The sequence below is a fragment of the Trichechus manatus genome, unplaced genomic scaffold (assembly GCF_000243295.1).
Source record: "Trichechus manatus latirostris isolate Lorelei unplaced genomic scaffold, TriManLat1.0 scaffold00087, whole genome shotgun sequence".
NCBI classification, from domain to species: Eukaryota; Metazoa; Chordata; class Mammalia; order Sirenia; family Trichechidae; genus Trichechus; species Trichechus manatus.
In genome coordinates this window covers 842,758-853,323 of record NW_004444023.1, presented here as the reverse complement: position 1 = coordinate 853,323, position 10,566 = coordinate 842,758, and positions in this window count along the sequence as shown.

Genomic DNA, 10,566 nt, shown 5'->3' with positions numbered 1-10,566 from the left:
CCCCTCGCGCGACTTCACCTTTTTTTGCCACGATAAACGCCATCTCAGCATCTGTGTCTAATGTTGTCTTTTTTGCTTGACATCACACACTCCTTCTTAACCCATCCCCTTCCCTCTCCCTCCTCCCTGCACCTCTCCCCTCATCCTGAATTCTTTCCCCTTTTTACCCCAGGGTTCTGGGCATTTAGGGGAGGTGGGTGGGGGACCCCCGGCGGGGGGGCCGAGGAGGGGAGGAGGGAGGAGTGGATCTCTCTGGAATGGGTGAGCACCCAGAGCAAGAAGTGTGTCTGAGGGGAGCAAGAGTTCACAGTCTACCTTCCAGGGCCCAATAATCCAGGAGAATCACACCACACACATTCCACAAACACGCTCCTGGGCCACACATTCCCACACACAGCATTGCAAATCCACAACCCTCGACAGAGTCAGGAACGCCCAGGGTTACAGTATTGGAGGGGGTCCGTGAGTGGTGCAAATGGTTAAGCTGTTAACGGAAAGATTAGAGGTTCAAGTCCACCCAGAGGTGCTTCAAGACAGGCCAGGTGATCTTCAGAAAAATGGGCCCTGAAAGCCCTATGGAGCACAGTTCTACTCTGACACACGTGGGCTCACCATGAGTTGGAATCCACTCAACAGCAACTGGTTAAGTTTTGGAAATCAGGTGAGATCCAGGTTCAGGTTCTAGTTCTGCCACTGACCTGCTGTGTCACCCTAAGACTTTGTCTCTCTGAGACTCCATCTCCTCACCTGTAAAATGGGGATTACAAAAAAATGCTACTCTTATACTAGGATTTAACAGCACCATTCACATTTTTAAAATTTTTATCGAGCACCTACTATGTGTTAAGCACTGTTCTAAGTGCTGGAGATACAGCAATTAACAGAACAGACGCACCTATCTCTGTCTTTATGGAGCGTATATTCTACTGGAAGCTAGACGTTCTTATTTAGTGCAGAACCTGGCACCTGGGGCTCAAAACGACTCAGAGGTTGCAAACCACCGGCCACCGGGCAGGTCTGATGCAGACAGAATCTCGTTTAACCTGCACAGTGTTTTGTGTGACTTTGGTGCCAGCATTTAAACATTGGGAGTTCCTGGGTGGCACAAACGGTTAAGTGCTCCACTACCAAACGAAAGGTTGGTGGTTTGAACCTACCCTGAGACACCTCAGAAGGAAGGCCTGACGATCTGCTTCCAAAAGGTCACAACCTTGAAAACCCTGTGGAGCGCAGTTCCACTCTGACGCACACAGGGTCACCGTGAGTTGCAACTGACTCCACAACAACTCTTTGGAGTCCCTGGGTGGTGCAAACGGTTAAGTGCGCCAATGCTAATCCAAAGGTTGGTGGTTCAAATCCACCCAGAGTTGCCTCGGAAGGAGGGCCTGGTGATCTGCTTCTGAAAGGTCACAGCCTTGAAAACTATAGGGAGCGCAGTTCTTTTCTGACCTACATGGAGTTACCATGAGTCAGACTCAACTCGACAGCAACTGGTGTTTTTCTTTTTGTTTTTTCAAACATTGGAGGACTTCGGAAAATGTGGGTTTCTAAGCCCCGTTTGAAAAATCAGATGGGACATCTCTGGGTGGCAGTTGCCACTTGGCCGTAATTGGCCACCACGCGGGGTAGGCAGCCTCAGCCCCTTCCTGATCTGCACAGCTCATGTGTGGTATATGCCTGGCCCCTGGCCACATTAGAGTTTGCAAGCCCTGCAGGAAATGTGTACTACTAATATCCTTACATGTAGGAGGTGTCGCAGGTACCTCCAGCCAGGTGATGATGTGCCAAACAGGAGGAAAGATGAACTTTGAGATGGAGACATAAAAGAGGTGAGCAGAGGCTGTGTGTGTGCGGAGGGTGGGGGGACGCTCTGGTTCTGCTGTGGCCCAGGACACCTCGCCTCCTCCCTCCACATCTTGGCTCAGTCTCCACAACTGGAAAACACCCGTCCAAGCCGTACTTACCTTCTGGAATATTCTGGGAGGATTCCACAAGCAGATCACTCCATCAGTGCCTGACACAAAGGAAGTGCTTGGCATATGGTGGTCATGGGAGAGACCCCCTTCAGCTGGAAAATAACGATAACGTGATCCTAAAGGAGGACAGAAACCGAGAGAGGGGGACGGGAGGGAAAAGGAGACTGAGGCTAGGACAAAGTAGGAAAGACCGTGATGAGGATGAAGAGACAAAGGGCAGACATGGAGATGGGTCGCCAACTGTGTGAGGTGTGTTCATGCATTCACTCATTCATTCATTCAACAGACATTTATTGAGCACCTATTATGTTCCAGAAGGTCCCTGGGCAGTGCAAAGAGTTTACACTAAGTGGCTACTAACCTAAAGGTTGGCAGTTTGAACACACCCAGTACTGCCATGGAAGACAGGCCTGTCGATCGTCTTCCATAAAGATTACAGCCAAGAAAACCCTATGGGGCAGTTCTACTCTGTCACATGGGGTCGCCATGAGTTGGAATTGACCCAACGACAATGGGTTTGATTTTGGTTTATTATGTTCTAGGACCTAGGGACTCAGTGGGGACCGTGATGAGCCACTATTCTCAGGTGTACAGCCCGCAAGCCATATCTCCAACTCTTAGCACACAGTAGGTGCTCAAAACTCTACCATCCCTTGAGCCTGCAGACACCTGTAACCCTGGTCTGAGACCCTCAAATATTGCCGGGTATCCCCAAATATTGCCAAGCCAGGTCATTTGCAGGAGGAGTAAAAGAATTTTCCATCAGGAAATGGGGAGCTGGGAAAGGATTGGAGGGGAAGGTGGGATTTGGTCTCTGATTTGCTGTGTGACTTTGGGAAAATCTCATGACCTCTCTGGCCCAGGAGATGGAAGGGAGAGGAAATGAGGTCAGGATGAAGGTGAGTAATCGGGGAGTCCCAATTCTCTCAAAGCATCCAAAACTTCTCCCCTAGTTGGGGGAAGGAGAGAATTGCAGGGGTGGGGTTGTCTCAATGAGAAGAGAGATGAAGAAGGAAGGTGGAGGAACTGCCTGGAGGAGAGAGAAAGCCTCCGAAACAAGGCTGGGACCGGAAGGGAGCGGAGCGGAAGGAGGCTTAGGTGGGTCCCTAAGCCCTAGGGTTCTCAGGGGTGGCTGGGAGAGGCCAACACACATTCGGGTCAAGTCATTAAGAGAGACGGGAGAATACAGAAGGTGGAAATGGACTGGGAGAGAAGGAGCGATGAACACAAACGATAATGGAAATGGGGCAGAAACAGGAACGAGATGGAGGTAGACTTGCCAGATGTAGCAAATAAAAATACAGTATGCCCACTGAAATTTGAATCTCAGATGAGAAAAACAATTTATTTTTAGTGTAAGTATGTCCTGGGCAATATTGGGGCTACACTTACACTAAAAATTATTTGTTTATTGGAAATTAACATGTAACTGGAGCCCTGTATTTTGTCTGGCAATCCTAGATGGAGGGGAACAGACAGAGAGAGAACTGAGGGGCAGGAATAAAATCAGGAGGACTGCCAGAGGGGCCAGGACTTCCGAGTCCACCATCTGGAATCCTAGCATGGGCATGTCTAGCCTGCTACCCCGACCTCTGCCCCTTGGTCCCCCCTTCCTCTGCCACTCAGTTCCCCCCTCAGCCTCCCCCTTCTGTGCCTAAGGCTCCCTCTGTTTTTGACTCAGTCTCCCACTCATGCAGTCCCTCAATCTTCTCATCCCTCTTAGCTCTTCGGTCTTCCTCTACACGCAGGATTCTGCCTCTGACATCAAAAGTGGTTGAGTCACCTCTGTTCTCAACCCCTCCCAATTCATCAAGGGAGGACTGGTCTGTAGGGAAAAGGCCTGAGGGGCTGGTGAAGGGGAGGTGGAGAGTGCATTCAAGGACCCCATCTCTCCCCCATTCGGGGCTGATGAAGCTTGGAACTGGGAACAAGCGTTGGGAAAAGGAGACTTGGTGATTCTGGAAAGCTCTCCAGAGCTCTCCATTCTCCTGCCTCCACCTGCTAGGCCTCCCACAGCTTAGTCTCTAAAGGGCTCCCTGGTGGTGTAGTGGTTAAAGTGCTTGGATGCTAACCGAAATGTCCGCGATTAAAACCCACCAGCTGCTCCTCGGAAGAAAGATGTGGCAGTCTGCTTCCATAAAGATTACAGCCTTGGAACCCCTGTGGGGTAATACTACCCTGTTCTATAGGGTTGTTGAGTCGGAACTGACTCGTCGGCAGTGGGTTTGGTTTTGTTCTTCCAACCTGCCCCCTCGAGCATCTGGGCAGGTCTCTGTGTCACTGTTTCTGTCTCTCTGTCCTTTGCCTCTGCCTCTCTCTCCTCTCTCCCTCAGTTTGCCTTCTGTATTTCTCTCTCTGGGTGTCCGTCTCGCTTGATCTTCTTCCTTCTATCCTCCACCCTCCTTTTTTTGCATGTCCATCCCCTCGTGTCTCTGCAGGGTTCTGTCTATCTCCTAGGGAGTGGGGTCTCTGCTAGGGGGTGGGGTCTCTCTATGCATCTCTGAATCACCTTCCCTGTCTCTGCATCTTTCTCCCTGTCTGTGTATCCACCACTGCTCAGTGGCAGAACAGAATCCACTCAGGCCAGTGTGAGCAGAGACGGATTTGTTAAGGGACACAGAGGCCTCTCGGAAGAAAGAAACTCTCGGTGGAGCCTCCGGGGATACTCTCAAGAAAGGGCCGCCCAGGAACGGGCCTCCCCCTGCGAGGTCAGGAAACTGTCCCCACAACCACACCGCCTCGCAGGGACGGACACCTGCAGAGCAGATGCTTCGCGGCAGCCTCTCTCCTCCGCTAACCTTAGTTAGAAATTCAAGCTTCCCGCGGAGGCATCTGATTGGTGGAACCTGAACGTCACCAAGCGCTCCCACTCCCCACCCCACCCCCCGCTGCTGGGAAATGTAGTTTTTTCGCTTTCCAGCCTCTACAATCACAGGAACTAACGCCAAGAGAGTGAAATAGACGCTGAGTAGAATAGACTTTTATGGGGCCTGTTCTTCCCTGTTACTGTGTGCGCTCGCTCCCTGTCACGCTTGCTCTCGCTCCTTGCCAGTCTATGTTTCTATGTGCATTTGTTTCTCACTGTTAGTCTGTCTCTGTCTCTAATGAGTCCCTGCGTAGTGCAGTTTGCGCCCAACTACTAACCAAAAGGTTGGTGGTTTGAACCCACCCAGCGGCACTGCGGAAAAAAGGCCTCGCGATCTATTTCCATAAAGATGACATCCAAGAAAACCCTAGGGAGCTCAGTTCTACTCTAACACACCAGGTCGCCAGGAGTTGGAATCGACTCCACAGCAACAAGCTTGGGTTTTGGTTTTTGTCTCTGTTTAATTCCTTTTTTTGACTCTACCGTTTTATTTCGGCCTTTCCGTTTCTGTGGCCTTCTCTGTCCTTTTCTTCCCTGCTACTACATGATCAGTGTCGATCCCTACAGCCCACCTACCTCACCCTCACCCCGAATCCCAGCCCCCTTCCCATGACCAGCTCCAGCATTGAGGGGAGTCTCCCTGTTGATCCCCTCACCCTGTTCGAGCTGAACCAGAGGCTCAGAACCATAAGGGATGAGAAGAGGGAGAGGGAAGGTAAGGGGTCCTCCTGGTTCCACAGACAAGCCAGGGAGAGGACCTACACATGGGCGTTTCTCAGCAGCCTGCCCTGCATATAGGGAAGATACAGCCCATGCAGGTAGAACATGAACCCCCAGAGACTAGTGATCCCTGGCCAGAGCTGGAGTGCTACAGGGAAGGATTTTATCATTTGGGTTTGGGATGGAGCCAGCTGCCTAATGTAATTGACTACCTGACCTACTGGAAGCTATGGCCACTTCAATCCCCTCGTCAGCATTCACCCCCTTATCTAGTGATCTTAGAACTGCAGGGAAATGGAGCTGTGTCCTTCTCAGGAAGGAGTAATCTGGGGGCTGCATATTCATTCCACAAATATCTATTAAGGACCTGCTATACATCAGGCGCATCGCAACCCTACAGGATTGCTATGAGTCAGAATTAACTTGAGAGCAACAGGTTATACATACATATATATATACACACACATATATATGGGAGAAGGATGTGGCAGTCTACTTCTGTAGAAATTTACAGCCTTGGAAACCCTATGTGGTCGCTATAAGTCAGAATCGACTCAGTAGCAAGGGATTTGGTTAGGTTTATACATCAGGCAAAGAGCCCTGGCGGTGCAGTGGTTAAGAGCTCGGCTGCTAACCGAAAGGTCAGCAGTTCAAATCCACCAGCTGCTCCTCAGAAACCCTATGGGGATAGTTCTACTTTGTCCTATAGGGTCGATAGAAGTCAGAATCGACTCCACGGCAACAAGTTTGGGTATACGTCAGGCAGCAGCCCTGGTGGCTCAATGGTTAAGCACTCGGCTGCTAACCGAATGACACAGTTCTAACCCACAAGCTGTTCCTCAGGAGGAAGATGTGGCAGTCTGCTTCTGTAACGATTGCAGGCTTGGAGATGCTATGCGGCCGTTCTGCTCTAGCCTATAGGGTTGCTATGGGTCAGAACTGACTGGCTGGCGCACAGCAATACCTCAGTCCGGGGCAGTGGTGCTTCAGTGGTAGAATTCTCTCTTTTGTGCGGGAAACCAGGGTTCAATTCCCAGCCAATACAGCTCATGAGCAGCCACCACTCGTCAGTGAAGGCTTTCTTGTTGTTATGAGGCTGAACAGGTTTCAGCGGAGCTTCCAGACTAAGACAGACTAGGAAGAAAAGCCTGGCTATCTACTTCTCAACATCAGCCAATGAAATCCCTATGGATCACAACAGTCCAATCGCCAACCCATCATGGGGACGGCACAGGACTGGGCAGAAGAAGGGGCGACTAGACTTGGTGGACAAGGGGCAAGGCTGGACCTTGGCGGGGCGTCAGGGCGTGGCCAGATCCGGGCGAAGAGAGGGCGTGGAGTTCTGTGGTCGGACTTGAGCCTTTGGCCTGGGACTGGGAGTTGAGGAAGAGTACGACCAGATGGGCCTGTGGGGCGTGGCTAAGGAGTGCAGGGATTGAGGGACTAGGGCCAGGGTTTGCGCAGGGGTCGGAAAGAGGATGCGGAGGGGTAATCTTGTAACTAATCCTGGGAGCGAGCGGCAGGTCTGGAAAGTATGGAGGTGGCTCCTCCAAGCCCTCAGGGACGCACAGGCTGGCAAACATAATAACACCTGATGGACACACAATTAAACTCCTATTGCAGAATGATACACCAAATGGAATAAACCAAGGAAAACCCGTGGCCATCGAGTCTGGCTCATAGTGACCCTACAGGACAAAGTAAAACTGCCCCTTAGGGTTTCCAAGGCTATAATCTTTAAGGAAGCAGACCCCCACATCTTTCTCCGGCCGCGCAGCTGGTGGACTCGAACTGCCGACCTTTCAGTTAGTAGCGGAGTGCTTAACAACTGTGCACCAGGGCTCCTTACCAAATGGAATAGCCCTCCCTTAATGAGCCCCCCACCACAAGCTGGGGAGCCCTGGTGGCGCAGTGGTTAAGAGCTCAGCTACTAACCAAAAGGTCAGTGGTAGGAACCCACAAGCCCCTCCATGGGAGAAAGATGTGGCAGTCTGCTTGTGTAAAGATTACAGCCTTGGAAACCCTACGGGGCATTTACACTTAGTCCTATAGGGCCGCTGAGTAGGAATCCACCCTACGGCAATGGATTTGGTTTTTTTGACCATGATGTAGGCCCTATGCCCGGCCCCTAGCATGCACCATCTCCTTGAATCCTCACAACACCCTATAAGGTGGTTGTCAGTAGACCCCAACTCATGGCGACCCGTGCACAACAGACAGAAATGCTTCGAAACACTCCCCAGTCCTGGGCCATCCCCGTGATTGGTTGAGGATCAGGTTGTGACCACAGGGTTTTCACTGGCTGATTTTTGGAAGTAGATCTCCGGGCCTTTCTTCCTAGTTTGTCTTGGTCTAGAAGGTCTGCTGAAACCTGTTCAGCATCATAACAACATAAAAGCCTCCACTGACAGAAGAGTGGCAGCTGTATATGAAGTGCATTGGCCAGGAATCGAACCTGAGTCTCCCACACGGAAGGGGAGAATTCTACCACTGAACCAGCACTGCCCCATTCAGTGCCCTGTAGGTTCTGGTTATTATTACTAGGCATAAGCCTCAGTTTACCTGTCTGAACCAGTCTGAACCCATGTCCAGTGAACGCCTTGGAATCGCACACAAAGTTGTGTGTGTTTACATACAGCTTTTATCACATTCCCCAACGTGTCCCCAAAAAGGTAAGAGAGACAGAGGTGCACAGAGATAGGGGGACATCTCTCTCTACAGCAAGGGAAAAAGGGACCTCGAATTACGTCACTCCTTGCTTACAAGCTCCGCCTCCGGTGGTTGCTGTGTAAAATCCATACTCCCCACCGTGGTCTGCAAGGTCCCACTCTCCGCCTGAGGAGCGATACTCAAGCTGACTTCTTGGGGACCTGGGCTCAGCCTCACTTGTTCTCCTCCACTCCCGCTCCAGCCCTCTCTTCCTCTCTCCGCTCATCAAACACACCAAATCTTGTCCTGCCTCTAAGACCTTTTACTTTTGCTTTTCCCTTTCTTTCCAACTCAAAACCAAAAACTCCAAAACCAGTTGTGTCAAGTCGATTACAATTCCTGGCAGACCCCATGTGGGTCAGAGTACAGCTGTGCTCCATAGGATTTTCAATGGCTGACTTTTCAGAAGTAGATCGCCAGGCCTTTCTTCCTAGGCACCTCTGGGCAGACTCGAACATCCAACCTCTAGGTTAATAGTCGAACCTGTTAACCATTTGCACTACGGAGGCACTTGTCTTTCCAGCTCAAGACATCCCTAATGACTGGGGTCTTCCCTGAATATCCTACCAAAAATAGGCAGAAACTCTATCCCATCCCACCCCACCTCACCCCCCGGTTTAGACCCTGTTTTAGAGTCTTCATAGCACTTAACACCATTCATTCATTTCAACAGGTATTTATTGAGCATATGGGCCAGATACTGTCCTAGGCACAGACACAGCAGCAGTAAACAAGATGAAGTCCTTGCCTGTGCAGAGTACACTCTGAGCCTCTTAACTTTTCATTTATTTGCTAACGTGTTGTCTTCCTCCCCTGCTGCACTTTCAACTAAAATGTTTGCTCCCTCAGAGCAAGAAGCATTTCTGTGTAATGATTCGGCGCTTTTAAAAATGTTAAAATGTATCGTGAACAGGACCTTCACATAGTCGCAAAGTGTTATTCCACAGACTAATTGGTAATTGTTAGCTGCCGAGTCGGCACCAACTGATGAAGACCTGGACACAACCGAAGTAAATGTTGCCCGATCCGGGACTATTCCCAGGTCAGAACGTTGTGATCCATAGGGTTTTCATTGGCTGATTTTCAGAAGTGGATCCCCTGGCCTTTTAGTCTGGAAGCTCCTCTGCAGCCTGTTCAGCATCCTAGTAACACGAAAACCTCCACTGATAGACAGGTGCTGGCTGCGCATGAGGTGCATCAGCTGGGAATCGAACCTGGGTCTTCTGCATGGAAGGCTAGAATTCTACAACTGAACAACCGCTGTCCACTTCCATATTTGTTGTTGTTATAGGTGTCATAGAGTTGATTTCAACTCTTAGCAACCCCATGTGACAGAGGAGAACTTCCCCATAAGGTTTTCTAGGCTGTAATCTTTATGGGAGCACGTTGCCAGGCCTTTCTTCCGAGGAGCTGCTGGCTGGGTTCAAACACTCAACCTTTTGGTTAGCGGCTGAGTGCTTAACCGTTGTGTCACTGGGACTCCTTATCTTCCATATTTATTGGTATGGAATTAAAAAGGCCTATCAATTTGTCGTACTGTGGTGGCTTGCATGTTGCTATGATGCTGGAAGCTATGCTATCTGTATTTCAGATACCAGCAGGGCATCCATGGCGGACAGGTTTCAGCAGAGCTTTCAGACGAAGACATACTAGGAAGAAAGGCCTGGCATTCTACTTCTGAAAATCAGCCAGTAAAAACCCTGTGGATCACAGAATATTGTCCAAGACTTTGACTCGCTTACTTTGTTTTGTTTTGTTGTTTTTTGTCATGAAACTTATATTCTTTTTTAAATTATATTTTAAATGAAGGTTTACAGAGCAAATTAGTTTCTCATTAAACAATACTCATATTGTTTTGTGACATTGATTGCCACCCCCACGACATGTCAACACTCTCCCCTTCTTGACCTTGGGTTCCCCATTACCAGCTTTCCTGTCCCCTCCTGCCTTCCTGTCCTTGCCCCTGGGCTGGCATGTTCATTTAGTCTTGTTTTGTTTTATGGGCCTGTCTAATCTTAGGCTGAAGGGTGAACCTCGGGAGTGACTTCAGTACTGAGCTAAAAGGGTGTCCGGGGGCCATACTCTTGGGGTTACTCCAGTCCCTGTCAGACCAGTAAGTCTGGTCTTTTGTGTGTGTGTGTGTGTGTGTGAGTGTGTGTGTGTGCGAGTTAGAATTTTGTTCTACATTTTTCTCCAGCTCTGTTTAGGACCCTCTATTGTGATCCCTGTCAGAACAGTCAATGGTGGTAGCTGGGCACCATCTAGTTGTTCTGGACTCAGTCTGGTGGAGGCCGT